We start from the raw sequence: 19062 nt of genomic DNA, 5'->3' as shown, positions 1-19062 counted from the left end.
TGCACGGAATTATAATTTCCGATTTCAGAATAACGCGTGCAGAAAGCACATAAGTGCCACGTTACACTTCGTTCTCATACGTGATCTCTTAGGGGCTTCGCGCATCGAAGCAAAGCCGCACAGGCGCACAGGGGCCCGGGGGAGAAGCGCTGCGTTCAAAGGGCAAGGCATCGCGCCGAACGGGTGGTGGCGTTCCTCCCTTCCTTTACGGTGCGGTTCGGGTGTCCACCGATATGGCAGAGAATTACTGCGCCATTTCCTTTCCTCAAAAAACCTTGCGTTCAAATGGCAAGGCATCGCGCTGAACGGGTGGTGGCGTTCCTCCCTTCCTGTACGCTGCGGTTCGGGTGTCCACCGAGATGACATTAGGCCCGTAAACATTTCATGCTTACTCTACTCTCGTTTACGGGAGAGGCAGAGATTTTTTTAATTACATAGGATATGATCGTAATTTACTCGTTGGACGCAGTGCTTACAATTCTGGTTGTACAGCTAAGGATAAATGCACGCGAGGAATGATGGGGTGTTTATCGATCTCGCCTGTAGACGACGCCGCGTAACCTCCTGTTCTTTAGTCAGACTTTCGTCCGGAGTGGGGAAAGTTCTCCTATCTAGTTTAAAAGAATCGGTGATATCATCATATGTGATCGTGGAGTCCTTCTTGAAATTCAGGGAGCCACACTTATCCACTGCTGGGTCGACGAAACCTTGCGCTTTACTCTGGGCTGCCGCGTTCCCCGGATTCCCCGAATCGGCTCGGACCAATATCAGTTCCAAATAATTTGGTGAGAATTGGATGGCGCGTCAGGAGGGGCGTGGGCGGTTGTTTGAACCTTAGCTTAAGTTAAGGACAATGCAGCGAGCTATGGAAACAAAAATGATAGGTGTAAAGTTAAGAGATCGGAAGAGGGCGGAGGGGGTCAGGGAACAAACGCGGGTTAATGACATCCTAGTTGAAATAAAGAGGAAGAAATGGTCTTGGGCAGGGCATGTAGTGCGAAGGCAAGATAACCAGTGGTCCTTAAGGGTAACAGAGTGGATTAAAAGAGAAAGCAAACGTAGCAGGGGACGGCAGAAAGTTGCTTGGGCCGATGAGATTAAGAAGTTTGCGGGGATACAGGGGCCGCAACTGGCAAAGGACAGGGTTAATTAGGGAGACATGGGAGAGGTCTTTGCCCTGCAATGGGTGTAGTTAGGCTGATAAAGATGATGATGATGATGACGTATGGAAAGTAAAAAAAGAAAAAGTGCCCCCATTCTTTGCCTCCTGAATGAAAGACTTCAGTCAGCTTTTTACATCTATCGAAATCTGCCCAACATCATCTCGTAGCGCCTTAAATCATATTGATAAATTATCTGATATTTTCTGTTCGCTTCGAGAGAAGGTACGCCGTTCTTTCAGTCATATGCGTTTCCTTTCTTTGCTGTTGAAAAAAATTGGAAACGTTTCAACGTATTTAAACCGAGTAGACGAGTGAAAGCGTCTGTTAGCCTGCTCGGCTCATGGTTTTGCTTTGCTGGGTGGACAGCACGTCTGGCGACGATATTAGAGTAAGATTAAGGTCTGATCCAGGTTAAGCTGACCTCATTTGTTCGCGCCCAAGATGGAAGTTGATGAAGACGACGATGTACACTGCACAACGCAAGAGCTGCAGTTTAGCACAATCGGGGTTTGGCTGTAGCGATAGCATAGTGCTCTCGTGCAGTGGCCAGCGAAGCTGATAGCGAAACTTTTTTTCCAGATAATGCAAGGGACATTAAAAATAAATAAAGAACATTATGTGGTTCTAAAACGTGGTTCCCGGAAAAAGCACAGCAGGGTACTACAGCCTATTAACACACGTACGGATGTGTACCGGTATTCTTTCTTCCCTGATGTAATTGAAATGTGGAACAAATTGCCAAGTGATGTTGTGGAGAGTATGAACGTGCAACAATTTGACCTAGGTGTTGATATATTTTTGAGAAATGGTGCACAAATTTTGAACTCTGACTCATGATTGCTCATTTATGTATTTGTTTTTGTTCCCTCCCTGTAATGACCCTCATTTGAGGGAATGACCAAATAAATAAAAATAAATAAAAATCTGGTCACGCCGCAGCACGTTCGGAACGAATAAGAGCAATATTTGTTTCTGCGCCCTCAAGGTCACGCATGAGCAAGATTCTTGGTTGGGTTGGACGCCATGAACCAGTCCTTTCACACTGATAGATTAGAGAAATAATATCGCGATAGCCGTAGCGAACATTCAGTATTAAGGCCACAGAGTACAGAGTTCGCGAAACACCAACATCGGTATGCTCAGGGACAAGCAGTACATTAGAGAGTTTTAGCTGAGTGCGTTTGTGCGCTCGCTCCGCTCAGCGAGCTAGCGGGAGCGCTACTGCGCCTGCGCGAAACGCTCAGGCGGGAGCGCGCGAGCGGAACGGCTCCTGGGCGCCGCTCCCGCGCGAGCCAAGCGAAACGCGGAGCGGCGCAACGACCGGGCCTCGCACAAGGCCTTCTGGGATCGCGTTAGCCGAACCAAATGTAAACATTCAACATGGCAGCCAGCAGCGCTACTTCTGTGACAACGCGAGCTTGTCTTGCAGGACACTTTTCGGCATGGCGAACTGGTTACAGGGTAACTTGCGAACGCAACTCGGTCACAGTCGACGCAGGCACGCCTAAAGGATGAATACACACGCTAGACAACGCTACACATGCGTATATGCGCACGATGCGAGGGATGGCTTGCGTGGTCTTGACTTGGCTCTCGCAGTGGCAGACTTTTAAATTTTTCGTAATACGAAAACCACTCCAAAGCACCACTGTTACCAAAAAGCATACACCAAACGTAAAGAGGTATTTATTATTTATTCGCACATAAATCAGAGAGGCTTACTTATAACCACTTTCTCGCAACTCCAGTTACCACCACTAGGAGGCGCAACGAGGCGCCTCGCTTGAGCGGAGGGGGAAGACCGTGACGAGGCGCTGCGCTAAAACTCCTGCGCGACGCTCCGCTGCTGCTCCTGCGAGCGGAGCGGACAGCCAACCCGCTCTGCTAAAACTCTTTATTATCTAAACTGGATATTTTCTATTCACCAAACCTGTCAAGTGCCGCTGGATGGTCAATAATGATACTGATAGTGATGCACTGCAGTTTCCACACGATTCAAAATCTGAATAGTGAAGTTTTTTCTGCCCACGCAGCAACTAATTTTCAACACCATACAAAATTGATATGGCAGGCTAACTATTGCAGTTCCCTCGGTAATGTTTTATTTCCCATGCATTGCTGCAAACATTGGCAGCATCGATAAGTGAAATTATTTTCTGATATTTTCTTTCCGAAGTATTGCTGTAAACTTTGCCAGCATCGATAAGTGAAATAATTTTCTGATTTTTTCTAGGCTTCTGCTTCTATTTGTCACACGAGGGTCGACCTAGCATAGTAGAAAAGTACGAAAAACAAGAAACAAAAGCTATTTTGCAAGACCAGCAGGATCATATTTCACGGATTAAAGGAGATAGTAGGGTAACGTCAATGAGTGCTTAAAATAAAAAAAACCGACAGAAGAAAACCATTACTCTAAATCCACGCTGAATGCTGATGTAAGCATGAAATCTATTGTAGGAAGGCGTAGCTCATTCTGAGATGGCTCAATGATTGTGGGAGCCACTTTCGAATCTGGAGCCTAAGTAATGAAGCAGTTGGACATCAATCCTGTTAAGAGAGCAGGGTTGATGTTAAAGCTTCTAACACATTATAGACGCCGTGCACTGACTGACTGCTTAGGCGCATACATGTACACATGCGCTTAACTTGCCCAAGAATGTATGTACAATATATTGAATGAATGAAAACGATACAGATTACAGAGCCAACTGACATTGGAGGATTGCGAAAGCGTTGACGCCTCTACGGCGCTCGTCATTTTTTGCCTCTATTTGATAATATTTGCTCTCTTTGCTACTGTTTGCCCCTCTTTGCTTCTCTGTGACGCTCTTTGCCCTTCTTTGCTCTCAATTAATATCGCATTGTCCTTCTTTAGAACATTTTTTAGCCATTTAATTGTCATTATTGTTATCGATTGAAATCACTTTGTATTACATTTTTTCTTAATCAATGACCTTAAAAATTAACCTTCACTCTTATTACGCCCATTTTTACCTCAATCACGCATTTTGGTTTTTCAAACTAAGCGCCATTGCTGCTTTCCTGTGCACCCACTATATCCTTGTCCAGACTATTCGAGCATTTAACAACTTTTGAAGTGAAAAGTTTCACTACCCGCTGCGTTTCCGCCCTGGGCCGGTCCACTCCTCCTTAGGCGACCTGGCCACCCCGGGTTCCCCTGGGGTCGCCATATCGGCGCCCAGCTTAGCGCGGACACCCGATCAACATGGGCCAAAAGATAGACGTGGTCCCCAAAATACAAAACCCGAGTGCGGAGCAGTGGGAGACTCTGCTGTCCAGCGACCGCTGTGAAGACCAAGAAGGTCTGGTACAGCGAGCTCAACGGGCGGCAGTGGCCAGCGGAGCCCTGGACTGAGGGCAACCGACCACTGATTAGAGGCGGACGACTTCGACAGAGAAGACTCCTGGGGGTAAAATCAAGGAGAAAACGTCTCTGAAGATGCTCCCAAACCGCAGGAAAAAGGACTAGAGTAAAATAAAGTTTTTCCTTCCTTCCTTCCTTCCTTCACTACCCGCACCACAGCCGCACTTCGCGTGAGCCGTCGGAGCCAGGGTTTGCCACAGCTGCGCGTGCGTGAAACCGAGTGATGTCACACGCGGCACAAATAAAAATAAAGACAAACAGTGCGCCAGGAACTCTGATATTTTGGTGGACACCCAAACTGCGCCGTAAGGGAAGGAAAATGAAAAGAAAATTGGTTTTAAGGAAAGAACACGACGCCTGTCTCTGTCATATCTCGGTGGATACCCGAACCGCGCCGTAAGGACCTTAAGGAAAGCGAAATGAAAATTGGTTTTAAGGAAAGAAAATGTCTGTCTCTCATATCTTGGTGTACACCCGAAAGGAATGGACACCACAATACATGTCTCTAAAGCAACCTTCTAAGACAGCACCGTATTCACTACACGCGCGTCTCCTCCCCCGTACAGGCAGTGTGTGAACGGCCGAACGCCTCCACCCTTATCGTGGTGTTCCCGGTGCATTATGCGCCAACTGCGACAGCCATGACGTCAAACCAAGAACAACTGCAGCTTTTGGCTTGCATATTCAGGATTAAGCAGAGTTAACCCACTGCCTGTTTTTTGCTTATAATGAAATAACTAATTATCATGTAAATCAAACTTTTTGTTGAATTATTTATCACTCTCCAAACAGATTTTAATTCATTTCGAACCTCATTTTCATTCCTTTGCCTATTTTGCCTCTATTCTGCCGCCCACCGTTGTTTTCCCGTGCTCTCATTATATCTACATCTGCGCTATTTCTACGTTTTTTTTTGACATGTTTGATTATAATGAATTTACTAATTATTCTGCCGACATGTTTTTTCTTGCGCATCTTCCTCACATCATCCTCTATCGATTGCAACCGTTCGTCATGATGTTACCTCTTCTGAGGACGCCACAACCGCTGCCGACACGTTTTGATTACACTAAATCGTTTACATAGCCAGGCAAGGCTTTCGCCTTAATAACAACAATACAAAGAACAAAAAATGGCTGAGGCTTAACTTGGTTACGCCTGGAGATTGCGAAGCATCATCGTGTCGCGTAATTTGGAGGCGCACAACCACAGCGACGGCGCCAGGTGGGCCCTCGTTTCTCCACTGTCGTGACGTCATCGTGTCACGTGGTGTGACGTCATGTATCACGTGATTTGGAGGCGCACAACCACAGCGACGGCGCGAGGTGGGCCCCCGTTTCTCCACTGCCGTGACGTCATCGTGTCACGTGGTGTGGCATCATCGTGTCACGTGATTTGGAGGCGCACAACCACAGCGACGGCGCGAGGTGGGCCCCCGCTTCTCCAATGCCGTAACGTCATCGTGTCACGTGGTGTGACGTCATGTATCACGTGATTTGGAGGCGCATAACCACGGTGAAACTCTGAAGTGGTAGCTAAAGTAGTATGCTTCGCATAAAACAATACCAGCAACATTTCGTCCATTTACTTTTCATAGCGAGCTACAGCGCCTTTCGCTAGTTTCAGTTCTTTCGGTGTGTGCTACCCGCGTGACCAGCGCTGGTTAAGAGAGTTGGGTGTAGCGGCAGTATGCGTACAGAGCGCGGTCGCTCTACAGTGCATGACCGCTGCCACATTTATTGCAGTAGGGTAACCGTGGCGTTCGACGGACCGGCGGTGACTAGTCGTTCAGAGGTGAAAGCCTCAGTGTTGTCAGCGGCCTGATGCGGTTAACATCCTCTACTTACGAAGGGCTACCCAAAAGAAACAGGACTAAATTTTTTGGTCGGCATAACCTCTGTGGTACCGCGTTTTGCCACTAGGAGCGCATAGAACAAACATTCCAGAGTCAGTAAGCCGAGTGCCGTCGATAAAGGAGATCAGACTAGTTTAGGCAGAGTTTTAGAGTGACGACCGTTTTGTGTGAATGTCGTTTTTGCAATGGCTGATTTTCGTGAACAGCGTGCGCCGGTGAAATTCTGATTTTTGCTCAGAAAAAGTTGAATGGAAAATCTTGAAATATTAAGAAACACGTACAAGGACAATGCTATGGGGACAACTCAAGCGTTCCTGAATCGAATCCTGAATCAAAGCAACAATCATGCCAATGGAAAACTTCAAATTCACCTTGCCTCAAGAAAGCTCGTCAGGTGAAACCAAACCTCAAAACAATGCTGATTTGTTTTTTCGACGTGAGTTAAGTCGTCCATTGAGAATTTGTTCCGCAGGGTCAGACAATTAGCTAGGCTTTCTACTTGGATGCTTTGAAAAGATTGGGCAACAGTGTGCTGTGGAAGCGGCCAGATTTGTGGCGGGCGGATGACTGGTTTTCCCATCATGGCAATGCCCCTGCTCACACAGCCCTGTCTCTACGACAATTTTGGACCAAAAATGGCATGACCCCTATTCCTCAACCCTCATACTCTCCCGACCTTGCCCCGTGCTACTTTCTTTGTTTCCTAGAATGAAAAAATAGGTGAATGAAAAGCGTTTCGCTGATGTTGCTGAGGTGAAGAAAAAAACGACGGAGGCACTGTCAAGCATCACAAAAGATGAATTTAAACAATGTTTTGAAAAATGGCATGAAAGATTCGACAAGCGTATCATTGCAAGTGGGGAATACTTTGAAGGACATTGAAGGTCTGTGCTTAAAATGTGAACAAATAAGTTCAAACAAAAATAAGTCCGGTTTCTTTTGGGTACCCCCTCGTATGAACGTTGCCGACGGTGTCAGGCAGGTCGCTAAGTTGCTTTATAACAAGGTACCCATGTGGGCTAGTTGGTGTACATAAGACATAACTTCACTAGCGAAAAAACGACACACGAGGAGAAGAAGAACACAGGACAACGCTGGACTAACAACTGAAGTTTAATCGAGAAATGGCCAACCTAGGTCACCAGAAGACGCATGCATATAAGACACACTAAACAAAGCAAACAAATACATAAGTGGCAGATCACCGAGGAGTGGAAGTGGATACACGCTCCGACACTGGCAAACAACAAAGTACAGGTTATCTGGAAAGATGTGTTCTTAATGTCTTTGGAAAACGCTAGGTCTTATGTGCCTCTCGAGCAGCCCACATTTAGTGTCGTTTCTCTATATGTTTATTAAAAGAAATCGGATTGGACCCATTAAGCTGGGCAATGCTTAAAAGACGCGAGCTGCGGGCAAGTGTCAATGATTGGATGGGGCACCGTAATCCATTTTAGAGGGAGAAAAGGAGGGCCAACGGCACGAACACCGCAAACGAGGAATTGAAGCAGCACGTATCTGATATTCGTTTTGGGAGTTTGAGTGGATAAAACTGAATCCAGAAGAAAGAAAAAGTTTGGTCTCGGTTAGTATGTTATTCTTGTAGACCTTTCTTTTACGAAATAAGATATATTTACATGCTAATTGCTGATAATTTCGAGACAAGTGGCGATACATTCTCTTCCATACATATTAGGAATCGCAGACAAACAACTTTTTTGGCAAGGATTAGTAGTGATATCCTATATGATTTGCCCGTTCACAATTTTCAGTTAAAAGAAGTACGCATGAAGTTTCATAGCATGGTTCTCTTTCTATCGAGGAAAAAAGCAGTTTATCAATATACGGTACCAACCTTCGTATTTAGCGCTTTACAATCTTCTTTTATTGTCAACACTAGGGACTCCTAGAAGAAAAATGCTCACTGCGAGCTCAAGCTCGATCTCCACTGAGAGAGAGCGAGAGAACATTTATTTAACCAAATAAAAAATATGCAGCGGCTCATGCTTGGGGTCCCCTTGCCCTAATCTCCGCTGGTGGCATCTGTCTTGCGGACTAGCTAGATGGTCCAGGCTGCTGATGCCCAGGACCGCCTCCCACTGCTCTCTGGCCGGGCATTAGACAGTTAACATTTGGTCTGGTTTTTGCTTGCATTACCGATGGGTACATGGGGTGTGGAGCTTTTTCCGCACCAAGGGCAATAATTTGTTTTTTTATGCGAAGCATACTACTTTAGCTACCACTTCAGCCCTTCACCGTTGTTATGCGCCTCCAAATCACGTAATACATGACGTCACACCACGTGACACGATGACGTCACGACAGTAGACAAACGGGGGCCCACCTCGCGCCGTCGCTGTGGTTGTGCGCCTCCAAATCACGTGATACATGACGTCACAGCACGTGACACGATGACGCCACGACAGTGGAGAAACGGGGGCCCACCTCGCCCCGTCGCTGTGGTTGTGCGCCTCCAAATCACGTGATACATGACGTAACACCACGTGACACGATGACGTCACGACAGTGGAGAAACGGGGGCCCACCTCGTGCCGTCGCTGTGGTTGTGCGCCTCCAAATTACGCGACACGATGATGCTTCGCATTCTCCAGGCTTAACCAAGTTAAGCCTCAGCCATTTTTTTTATATTCTGTTACTTAAAAGATGAAACTTCGAGAAATTTGTTAATATGTGCTTTCATCCACGCTAGAGCATTCGACGAGGATAGTTGTTTGTCTTTTTTCTAGCCTAATGTGTCCAAGCCTCTCACTGTAAGGTCCCAGAACGGAAGTGGGGTTTTAATGGTGATATGCCCGGTTGTGGTGTGCTCGGACTAGATGTTTCTCTACCTAGTTTCGAGCTAGGCATTCGTGTCCATATTTACGTCTTAATCTGTATGAGTGGCAGAGTCTGCTAACGCGTTTTTTGCCCCACTGAATCCCCACTTAAGCTGCAATAAAGTGTGCCGGTAACATGTGTCTGCATCTGAACCAATTAGCTGGTCCACAACCTCGTTCGCTAAACGCTCATCCGGGCCCCTGCCACATCCTTGTAAAGTGCAGCGACCTGTAATAAAGCTCTGCGTTGCAAATCTATCATCAAGTGAGATTACATGCAGCTCCGCGATTCCTTTCAGACACTCCTTAAACACGGCACCCTAAACTCAGCGTCGCCCAGAGTAATGTTCTGCGCAAGCTTCACATCAACACCAATTTCCTCCCAGCTCGCCGGCACCTGTCCCCCTGCTGCATGACCCCACTTCATGGAAATGCCCCTCACAGTATGCCAACCTGTGGCATTATCTCTTTCAATGCTAGTAGCCATCCTAACTCCCTTTTCCATCCTCCTCCAGTCCTTGTACATGGATTACCTGGCTGGCGTTTAAAACAGCCCCACAACCAGGCTATTTTCTTCCTTGACAATCAGGATTTTTTGAGCACTTAATTCGTCACTTTTTATTGAAGTTACTGCATTCTTTCTAGCTTTCACGATTTCGACCCTTCCTGAAAAGTGCACGGTGATCTATTCAGCTGCCGCCTTTTTTGGTCACTGGCATGAAATTTTCCGAGCCTGTTATGTCTCTTATCGACTGTAGTGGATACTCTAGATAACCCCTTGAACCAAATGTATCAAGCAAAATATGCGTAAACATATGACGACATTGTCCAGACAATGTCGCAGCCTCAATGGTCATCTCAAGCGAGGCACGAGGAAGTGAATGGGGAACTTGTCAAAGTAAGACACGAGGAAGATCTAGAGTAGTAGAGAGCTCCGGAATAATTTCGACTACCTTAGAATAAATAAAGTCCTCGGATATAACACATCGTATGGCTGTCTTGTGTACTTCACCTCTATCTAAGCGCTGCATGTGTGGTCGGGTTTAGGTGCTCCCGTCTCAGTCGATGTAACCAGAAGGGCACCACGGTGGAGACAAATAAGTTTTAAGTGTGTGCTCACCAAAGGAAAGGCAGGCGTACCTTAACATTTACGCTAGGTAAGAAGTTCGTTTGTATGCATTAATGAATACCGGGGTGAATTCGTTAGGATATCAGGGTGCATATAAAGGTTGTAATGATTTCTGTACTGAAAAAGTATGCTCGCATGAAAAATTATGCACCGCGTTAAGGCAGGAATCGTTATGATATATTGTTTTTACATTTCAAGCAGCGCTCTGCCTCCCAAAACCGCAAAATCAGCGGAGCACTACATGCTAAAGAAATTATCAAGATTGGGAGGAACGTTCCATTGCTCAATGTGCTCATTGCTCTAAGATATATGCCTGGAATTTTGAAATTTTGCGCAGATCATACACGGTCCTTAGAGTGCACTTGATAATCTCGGCAGTTCAGACGGAAATTTTTTCACCGTGAATATTATGACCATCGGTTGTCTATTCTTCTTTTGCATTATAATATTGTCACTGCTCACGGACGTGTCAGCTCCTGACACTGCGCACGGCATCGCTATAAAAAGCGTGAAGCACGTTTCCCTATCAAGCAGTTTTCCGAGTTGGTTGTTGGGTCCACGAAAAGATCTTCAAATGTTGTCGCAGCTACACACAGGTCTTCTTTGAAAATGATTTTCCTGTGAAGCGCACAGAGAGCGCTAAATCCCCTAATAACGAACGTTGTGCCCACCTGATAATCAACAGCAGTTGGATCGATGCAAATTGGCGTCATTTCCAGCTGTGAAAAAGCAGAAGCAGTCCTGCTTCATTAAGGACAGACATGATGGACAACGTGATCGACAAGGAATAACGTTATGGACTAAGTCTCATAAAAAATCAAACGACTTTCAGAAAACATGCCACCACCGATGTCTACAAGCACCTTCTACCCTAAATAAATCTCTGCACGACTTCTGCTTTCTCGTGAAGCTCAATAATTGTTTCAGACACGTCACATTGGTGACAGACATTGGAGCACTGGTCAAAAAAAAAAAATGAAGACCTAGAGAATTGTAGCAAAACGCGACAAAAGAGCTCTTTGCTATACCAGAACGGGACTGAGTAACAAAGATACAGAAATTAGGGTTTGCTGAGTACCGATCGCAAGCTAGAAGAGTAAAAAAAACCGGAAAAAAAGAGAGTGGTGTTGTCCTCAAAATTTGCATTATACTTCCTTATGTTAGCTCTACTACGTACTTTGTAGACGTTCTTCGTGTAATTAGTGTAATGACTTATCTAGCCTTCTCGAAGAACAATATTGAATTGACAAAAACCACAGCTGGGAATAGAGGTGCCTTGAAAATTTAATTTTTTTAACTGATGAGGAACCAGGAATAATTTCGCCAAATTGGGAATTGCAAAAAATCGTGCAAGGCATTTCGTCTTTGTATTGAAACTTTAAATTGTAACATAGCGGCACCCAAAAGCTACCGCGACATCCTGTTTGCCGACAACCCTCTCCTGTGCGTTTGCACAAATCGCTTGTGCATGAAAGCGTCATGTGGTCAAACGCATCCGAAGCCAAGTTGGGAAGCGCCGACGACAGCCAAGTCGTTTGTTCCGTGCAGCGCTGGAGCTTGCAACCCCGTGCAAATAAAAGCAGTGCCGTGATTTTTGCGCCGAGATGTGTTTGCACGCTGCCAACAAGCTGCGAGACATTATTGGGAAAATATGCGGGAAATCATACTTTTTAGTCCACCTACAACATAAACATAAACTTCGTTAAACCGAGTTTAGTGGTCGTTTCTTTCGCTATTTCGGGTTACTGAGAGCATTACTCTGAACCCAAAGGGCACTTGCAGGGGATTAAAAGTTTATTTGTTAGATCACAAACTTCCTAAACTAAGATTTTGTTATTTCGAGTTTTAACTGTATAGAAATTAGCGGCCTTCTTCCGAGCACAGAGAAAAATACGAATGATGAAGAAATAAACGTCAACATACAAAACCTTGGAAGGCACAGGAATGGGCCCGAAAATTGAAGGCGATGGAATCAGAACTCCAACGTGACCATTTCAGTAGTTTTAGCCACCTGCAGATTCTTCAAGTCCCTAAGCAGAATAATTGAACGTCAAGCTTTTTTTTTTTTGTATGCAAGCATTTCAACCCAGGAAAGCGGAGCATGAGCTTGCCAGAAAAGTTGTACCGAATGAAGTCCCGGCGGCTACCCGGCGGGCTGGGGGACGTAGTCGAAGACTACCGTATACGTCGCGGATACTGAAATCTCAAGGACCCCGCAATGGTAGGATATGAAATACGCCTCCTCAACCTGTAGCAGTGTAAATACAACTTCAAGACACCACTAATGCCCAAGTAAATGTGCGGGAGACAACTGGTACACCACAAAGGAGGCGCGAGCATGCAGTAATCTGCACGCAATAATGCATCAGAAAGCATCGGCAAATTATATTAATGCCAAAGCTATATATACATAACGGAGTCGAACCTGATCAAGAATCTAGTGGCTTTCCTGATCTTGAAAGTGCAGAAATAAAATAAGTATTGCCGCGACCGGGTTTCGAACCCGCGGCGGCACAAACGATTCAGATTGCTGTGCCACTGCATGAGTGCAACATGTTTCCGCTGCAGCCGGCCACATTCCGGGTCAAGCTGCAACACACACGGTGCTGCGCAATGCACGTTCACCAGCTTCCACCAGCTTCACCAGCGAACAGGTCGGACCAGTAAAACCTCGATTAGAGCCTAACCTGTGTCTAGTATTGTCGCCGGACGTCCCGACGGCAGAGTAAATAAATACCACCAGGTAATCAGTCTAAACACACGTTTTCGTAAGTGAAGTCGTGTTGAAGTAAGACCTTCCTGTTAGCAGCTCGCAATGTGTGAATGTTTTCTCTTGCGCGACTTGCATAGCTGTGCAGCCGTTTTATTCCGTTGTCAAGCTATTTTTTCAACAAACAGCCGTGCGAAAGGATTTTTTATAAATTTTATTCAATTCATGTTGCCGTCTCCTAAAAAATAAAGCCACTGTGCATGCTCGTACAAAAAGGAGACACTTGTCCATCGAAAATAGGGCGCTTTCATGCAAGTCAGGTATGAAAAAAAAACGAGGAATACGACACACGCATATTTTTAAATGACGCCCGTCACTTCAAAATCACTGCGTAGAAAGCACTCACGAAGGTACTCAAGCGAAAAAAGCAATATAACAGAAGATAAAAAGCTAAGATATGTTACAAACTCGTGCTAAGTGGTGCATAAAAGCTATAAAAGTTTTCAGTAAAAAATTTCCAAGGCAGATTAATTTAGTAGGTCGAGCTTCGAGTGAAAAACGAAGCAAAAGAATGTTTAGCTAGCAGTGCTGCAGTCCAATTTTTTGTTTTCGTTGTGAAAGGATCCTTGGATTTTTGTAAGGTCGCAACTGCACAGTAATATAGGTCGTCATCAAGCTTCGGAATAATGGAAATGAAGGTGCACTGCAAATAATTAAATGATATACATCCGTGAGGCACAGTCTAAGCGATAAGCGAGCTGCTACTATTGCCACATTACTGTAGTGACAACCACATTTTACGTTCTCTGAAATGCAACACAAGCGGCCCGCGTGTCTTTGGACGTCCTCATATCCGGCGTTCCTGTCGTACGTTCAAGATAAAAATGTTTCCCCCTACAAGTTTCGCTTTTCCCCAGAGGGTTTTCACGCCGCTTCACGAGCCTAAACGAAACGTCTAATGTCACGACTTATTTCCAAGGGCTGGGTACAGCGCAATAAGGTTACTGCAGTTTGTCAAAAACTTTTTGTTTGAAAAAGTTGTTTCAGGCTGACAATAAACGGTAAGTTATAGGCACCGGATGCCATACTTGATTAGTTCAATATCTATTTTTCTTGCTTGGGCGCTCCTTTTGCCATGTTCGGCCATCCAGGACGCAAATGGGGGGCGTTAAGAGGCGAGATGGCTCTTGGCATTCTTTTTTTTTGGAGCAGTTTTTTTAGCAAGTCATCAGACGAATCACTGGAGGAACCATTACGTGCTAATAGCGTTGAGCGCTGCCTGAAGTTCGTGGGCTGTGAAGTGACTGCTTCACTTCGCAGGCATGGAGTCTTCCCTGAGATGTAATCGTGAAGGGCTTGTGGAGCACACTGGTTTTGAGGCAGCGATGGTTCTCTGGTGCTTTCAGAGAAGGCTGCTGGAAAAAAAAGAAGATTCTTGGCAACGTATACGGAGAAGCACAAAAAAAGAACCCAATTCTTGACCGATACCCCTGTGTGGGCATGCGCCATTGTATGAAGATAACAACAACAACAACAATAATCCTCAGAAAGGGTAACTCAATCACTATGAGAAACGAGCAGCTGAAAGTATAAAAATAGAAAGTATTTTGAATACAACACGGCACTTTGCCTTTGATCGTTTGCATTTGTTACTAAGTTTGCGAGTGCTACTCAACAGTTAACGGTGCACCCCGGGGCGCGATACCTCTCTAAAATGCATTCCTTTTTGACGAGACTGTCTAGTGAAGAAGCATTTGTATTACCAAGTGCCCTCAGAGATATTTTTTTACGATATACCATAAAAGTAGTTTTCACAGAAACATCAACCAACAGCCGTGGACGGTTCACGAAATCACAACCAGCGTAATCTAGGGAAAGCTATTACATTTTTGCAGGAATCAGCTTAATTTCCACTCAGTCACACCTGCCGTCCCTGTGTATCTAGGCAGTCCCAGAACGGGTTCGGTGGTCTGATGTCTACGATTTCAGGCACAGAGAAGAATTTTAATGCCTTAGTGAATACTGGGGAATATTCTGGTGAACCTCTGAGGGCTGCGATCTGAGCATATTTATGAACGAGCGACGTAGGAGAGAGTTACTTATTTCGCATCTGCCATTCTAGTCAGTGAAGTTTATTTCAGATGTGTATGGAAGACACGCGATAGGGGGGGGAAGGCCATACTTAGGATACATTTGGTACTCTAGTCCACTGTAGCTTTTCCTGCCGCTTTTAGAAAAGCTAGTGTTGCATCGCAACAGCTGTTATTGAAGTATTTACCTTGACAGCAACGTTCGAACAAAAGGCGAGAGCGCTTATCAGAGATGTGAGGAGACTGTGCGCACCTAGACTCAAAAGTGCTACCGCAGCAAGAGCCGGCTGCCTAATTGCTCAAGACGGCAATCCTCAGCAGACTTTCTCCAATGTCTGGAAATGATCATTAGCAGGATAAAAATTCAGAGCGGCACTTTGTTGACCTAAAGTGCGGTGAGGCGAAAGCCTTAAGCGCAGTGTTACTGCTTGTGTCACTGATGTGTAGTTAAGATGGTAAGTACACAATTGTTGGTGAATCTTAAAGGCTGAAGACAGTAGAGGACGTTTAGGAGGCATCGGTCTGATTCGACGCCTTGCTTCAAACGCTCTCCTGCGTTCTAGACAAAGAGAACTACACAAGCGTTGGCAGGAAGTTTCGTAGCCATTAGCACGCTCGGCTGCGGAATGGAAGGATGGTGGTTCAAATCCCATCGTGCACAAAGATTTTCTTCTTGGTCTGACTAGGAAAGGCGTGACACCTCTGCTGACAACCTTCGGTCGACAACAATAAGGCACTAAAGGCTTTGGCCTTAATATTTATGCGGGCACTCGCCGTTTTACAAAAGCTGTCAGAGCACTCCCCGAGAACAAGCAATGTTTCGTGTCCAGGTTATTTCACGCTGTGCATGGCGCCACTGTGCACTGGAATCGTCATATAAACCACGGAGCCGTGTATCACTGCAGGTACAAAAACCGCCCATTTTGGAAGTAGTGCCAAGCACTTACTGTGTAATCTCACTAATTCAAAGATGCGCGAATCTGTTCATTGCAGTATATCTAGAAGGCATGCCTAAACGGTGCAGTTTTCGCTAGCGCTCGATATCCCCACAAAAAGGGCGCTGAAGGGTTATCAGCAATAATTGGAAAAATATTAACTGGTGGAAAGTATGTTTACGTTCAAACATAAACATTCGCTCCTTCTACAACGCATTAGTGGCCTATAAAATTCAACCATGCAGGGTAATAAAGAAGGTTAAATGCACCGATGCAGGCTTCGCATGTGCGCGCAAGGGAGGACAAAAATATCGCTCGCATTTTATTGTTTGAACAAAGATTTTGGAAGATATGGGAAATAATTGTGCGCAGAAGTAATCCAGGCCTGCGTGATAGGAATGCTCAAGCTTGGCGACCGAGTGTTTTGGGCCTAGTGTTGCATCAGCAGTCGCAGAACTGAATGAGCTTTCACGGTCGTGTGAAAATTTTCTTGAGAATCCTAAACGCAGAGCAGAGTATTAAAAAAATTAAACAGAACACTAAAGTCAACAAATGGAAACAATTAATATTGGCCTCTGTCAGTAGATAAGTTGCTACTTTTGACAAGGCAGCGTATTTTAGTGAAAACGGACTTTCAATCTGCTAGACAAGATGGAAAATTAGCTCACAGGTATCTTCACCACTGGGACTTTTCCCGAGCTAACAGCGTTCACCTGCGACAAAATTCTCGCATCGATTTCTGAATATATACTTCGCCACATTTTGCTTTAAAAGAGTGATCATGATGATGTCATTTTCAAGTCTCAGAGATGAATCATGTGCATCAAAAAAGAAAAAAATACTAAATCTTCTTACTGCACGATATAAGGTGACTAACTTCCGTGCAGATATCCACGAAGCCAAAAATATTCATAAGCCATAAACGATCATCTTAATTCATTATATCATAAGTTCAGTGTCTTGGAGCAGTCTTCAGCGTTAGATTTAAAGCGCATGTTTTCCATACTTCGTGCCTTTGAGTATCCTGAATGTTTAAGTGGTTCCCCTATATTAAACGAAACATATCTTCACTCTAGCTACAATTTCACATCAGTATCGACATTTTTTTAAAACTTTAGACACGATTAATATCAAAAACTATGATGGAGGCCGAGATAAATGAGATTTTTTACTTCAGTCGTTTGCAAATTCAAACATGAGCACATAATCGACATTGTGTCTTCATTTCAGCAAAGCAGAAATCTGGGCGAGTTGGTAAGTATTCATGATATTGTTCACAGCGCAACAAGAACGGGAAAAACGAAAGACGATAGAGTAACACAAACATGGCTTATGTTTGTGTTACTCTATCGTCTTTCGTTTTTCCCGTTCTTGTTGCGCTGTGAACAATATCATGAGTGTCTTCATTTCCACATTCCGCGCGTTTGCTAGTAAATTATTGTCTATTGGATTTTCAGGCGTAATGTATGTATCTGGTTCGACGAAAATGTCTGCCTGTTGCAGCCGGACGTAAATGAATAAGCAACTTTCACTTGAATTTTTTGAGCTTGAAGCCACTTCCCAAAACTGGTGGCCAAACGAATTCTGCGATTGCATTCAAGAGCACATAGACCGCACTAAGCAAAATTTTAGTGAAACAAAAAAACAACGCCTTACCGCCATGTAAGTCTCATTCGTGGTCGGGCAGCTAGTCTTCATGAGCGGCCGCTTCTGGTAAAACGTCTCCGTACCGCTGCCGGTGAAGCATGGGGTCGTGAATGCGGCTGTAAAGCGGGCGTCCGGCGCGGAACGCGTCATCTAGGTCTTCGTAAATTCCTTCAAGAAGCCTGAAAGTGGTACCGAATAGAGCAGCGCTCAAAGCGTCACTGAACTTACGCTCAGCGCTGGCTCCTACCGTTCGAACAGCCATAAGCGGAAGTCCAGACCACAGGGTGATGCACACTACCTTGTGCTCGGGGTTCCAAGATTCTTCGTCTCCGGTAATGATGCACGCATAGTACACACCAAATAGAAGATGCGTCCTCATCGTCGGGGGGAGACCAGGAGGGCGCAGGGCGATGGACAGATACTCCAAGAAAGTTGGGCAGTGAAAAGACAGGTCAGCGCAGTTATTCAGCAAATACAGCTTCCACGCATGTAGTATATTTAGTCGCATCGCATAAGAGTACAGGCCGGCTATTCGAAACAGCCGCGCTTCCGTAGAAACGACACCCAAAAGGGCATTGCGTATTTTTTGCACGGCAACATCGGGGCGCTCTATGTCGATGCTTGAAGCCTCTAGTCCATACAGGTATCGGTAAATGTGCAGGTGCTTCGGGTCCATTCGACTGATATGTGCACACAGTACGGCCACATCTTCGGCTGCCATGGCAGTGGACTGGATGAGCCGCCTCAGCCCTTCTGAATCAGCGTCGGTGCATCCAATTTCGTCGAGACGTGAGCCTAGAAGTTGACTTCACTGGAAGCAGGAAAAAATTCGCACTAGGTCGATTGAAAAGCGGGAAAACACGGCTGAAACGCGGAGAAAATCATTGGGCACCATTTGGACGCACAAGCCAGAAATTCACCATGAGCTCCTTGCTCACGCCTTAAAATGCGCATCACTGAGGCGTGTACAGTAAAGAAGAATCGGCTTTCCTGAAGGGCGTAACGATCGAGACCACCCCCGCGAGATAAGGCAAGTCTTCCTGTTGTTACTCTGAGCGGTTTTTTTAAGCACAAAATGATTAAACGAAAACACATTGCGCAGTTGACAATGAATGTGTAGCAAAAAAAAAACGAATATAGTGTTTAAGTTTGAAACGTAAGCAGCCGATGATTTGGGATCACCGAGCAAACACCTTATTTTTTAACGCTACGGTGCACGTGCAGTTAAGCCGAAGCTAACGTCTCGACAAAAGATAGCAAACATCAGCTTATCTCTCTTGTACCTTTTAAAATCCCGCGGCTGAGCATGCG

General features: G+C 45.3%; 1 protein-coding gene and 1 pseudogene across 1 annotated transcript in view; both read right to left on the bottom strand.

The window, feature by feature from the left end:
• The window catches only part of LOC149328868 (uncharacterized), a 121570-nt gene that overhangs the window by 21988 nt on the left and 80520 nt on the right, over window positions 1–19062 (bottom strand). The window lies entirely within an intron of this gene.
• LOC149328869 (signal recognition particle RNA) lies at window positions 4220–4404 on the bottom strand (annotated as a pseudogene).

This window comes from Amblyomma mixtum, chromosome 9 (genome assembly GCF_055824585.1).
Source record: "Amblyomma mixtum isolate Tamu chromosome 9, ASM5582458v1, whole genome shotgun sequence".
In the NCBI taxonomy this organism is placed as follows: domain Eukaryota; kingdom Metazoa; phylum Arthropoda; class Arachnida; order Ixodida; family Ixodidae; genus Amblyomma; species Amblyomma mixtum.
The sequence above is the reverse complement of the archived record's forward strand: the minus strand, read 5'-3'. Positions and strand labels throughout refer to the sequence as shown.